This window comes from Perca fluviatilis, chromosome 14 (genome assembly GCF_010015445.1).
Source record: "Perca fluviatilis chromosome 14, GENO_Pfluv_1.0, whole genome shotgun sequence".
NCBI classification, from domain to species: domain Eukaryota; kingdom Metazoa; phylum Chordata; class Actinopteri; order Perciformes; family Percidae; genus Perca; species Perca fluviatilis.
Window position 1 is genome coordinate 28,655,073 of NC_053125.1, and position 2,773 is coordinate 28,657,845.

Here is a 2,773-nt window from a genome sequence, read left to right on the forward strand (position 1 = left end):
TTTGCTCCACCCCTGGATCTGTTGCTGGTATGGTCTGTTCCTGTCCCTCTACCTGTGCCCTGTCTCTCCTGCCACCTATGCTTCTTGAAATATAACCCTGTGTGCATCTAAGTACCACCACCAAGTGTCCAAAATAGTTACCTGCCAACAATAAACATACATACACAACATATAAACAAACGTATAGAGTCATTTATTCCCCATTTAGTGTGAGACGGGGCTATTTTAACAGGTTACACAAACTCTAATTCTATGCTATGTTTGACAATTCTTTGTGTTTTCCTCTGAGCCAGTACGTGATGATGACTTCACTAAAGAGATGGCATCTCCTGCCCCTCGCTGCCTTCCTCTTCACGTCCATCGTTCCCACACTAACCGAAGTGGTGAACTCAATGTCAGACTGTGACGAGTTTCTTCTTGATGGAACTCTGCCACACATCCCAGGCATTTTGGAGGACGGCAAAATTGTGAAACCGGAGAGATACAAAGCCATTTGCCAGACTTACAAGGACCAGAGACGGTTTGTGACGCTCTACGACACCGAGAACAAGATCCCAGTGTTTTCTGCTTACAAGTACATAAGAGAACAAAATATTGAAAAAACACGCAGAGCTTCTTCTTGGCAGATAGAGCCACAGGTATGTCTCTTTAATAAAAATACAATCATTCTTGTTTTTTTGTTTTAATCAATTACACATTGTATTTTTCTACAGAAAATGTCAAATGAGAATTGTTAATTTCCCGTTTTAAAATGATAAATAACATACAAATCACTGGAATTTACTAAATCTGAACTGTCACATTAAATCAGATGCAAACAAATACCTTTTTGGTAGTTTATTTTATCGTACCACTACAATAAGAGTATCACTGACTGAGCCTTTCAACTTTTGCAGCTTGAAGAAAGAAACGCCAACAACATGAGGGATGGCACATACCGCAACCAGGCCATTGATGATGATTATAAAATAGAGAAGAACAAAGTCAGAGTCTATAATAGGGGCCATTTATTTCCAAATTCTAATGCATTTGATTTAAATGAACAAACCTCAACATTCACCCCCAACCTGACAACACCTTCATTTCCCACCACTTCTGAACTCCAACCAACCACCTCCAACCTGACACCACCTTCATTTATCACCACTTCTGAACCCCAACCAACCACCCCCAACCTGACACCACCTTCATTTATCACCACTTCTGAACCCCAACCAACCACCTCCAACCTGACACCACCTTCATTTATCACCACTTCTGTACCCCAAACAACCACATCCAACCTGACACCAAGACCTTCATTCCCCGCCCCTTCTGAACCCCAAATAACCACCTCCAACCTGACACCACCTTCATTTCCCACCACTTCTGAACCCCAAATAATCACCTCCAACCTGACACCACCTTCATTTATCACCACTTCTGAACCCCAAACCACCACCCCCAACCTGACACCAAGACCTTCATTTCCCACCACTTCTGAACTCCAACCAACCACCTCCAACCTGACACCACCTTCATTTATCACCACTTCTGAACCCCAACCAACCACCTCCAACCTGACACCACCTTCATTTATCACCACCACTTCATGTACCCAAACAACCACCTCAACCTGACACCAACACCTTCATTTCCCCCCTTCTGAACCCCAAACAACCACCTCCAACCTGACACCAAGACCTTCATTTCCCCCCTTCTGAACCCCAAACAACCACCTCCAACCTGACACCACCTTCATTTCCCACCACTTCTGAACCCCAAACAACCACCTCCAACCTGACACCACCTTCATTTATCACCACTTCTGAACCCCAAACAACCACCTCCAACCTGACACCTCCTTCATTTATCACCACTTCTGAACCCCAACCAACCACCCCCAACCTGACATCAACGCCTTCATTTCCCACCCCTTCTGAACCTCAACCAACCACCTCCAACCTGACACCACCTTCATTTATCACCACTTCTGAACCCCAAACAACCACCCCCAACCTGACACCAAGACCTTCATTTCCCACCCCTTCTGAACCCCAAACAACCACCCCCAACCTGACACCACCTTCATTTCCAACCACTTCTGTACCCCAAACAACCACCCCCAACCTGACAACACCACCTTCATTTCCCATCACTTCTGTACCCCAAACAAACACCCCCAACCTGACAACACCTTCATTTCCCATCACTTCTGAACCCCAAACAACCACCCCCAACCTGACACCAAGACCTTCATTTCCCGCCCCTTCTGAACCCCAAACAACCATCTCCAACCTGACACCACCTTCATTTATCACCACTTCTGAACCCCAAACAACCACCCCAACCTGACACCAAGACCTTCATTTCCCGCCCCTTCTGAACCCCAAACAACCATCTCCAACCTGACACCACCTTCATTTATCACCACTTCTGTACCCCAAACAACCACCCCCAACCTGACACCACCTTCATTTCCATCACTTCTGAACCCCAAACAACCACCCCCAACCTGACAACACCTTCATTTTCCACCACTTCTGTACCCCAAACAACCACCCCCAACCCTGACACCACCTTCATTTATCACCACTTCTGAACCCCAAACAACCACCCCCAACCTGACACCAACACCTTCATTTGCCACCACTCCTGAACCCCAAACAACCACCTCCAACCGGACCACCACCTTCATTTCCCACCCCTTCTGTACCCCAAACAACCACCCCCAACCTGACACCAACACCTTCATTTCCCACCCCTTCTGAACCCCAAACAACCACCCCCAAAC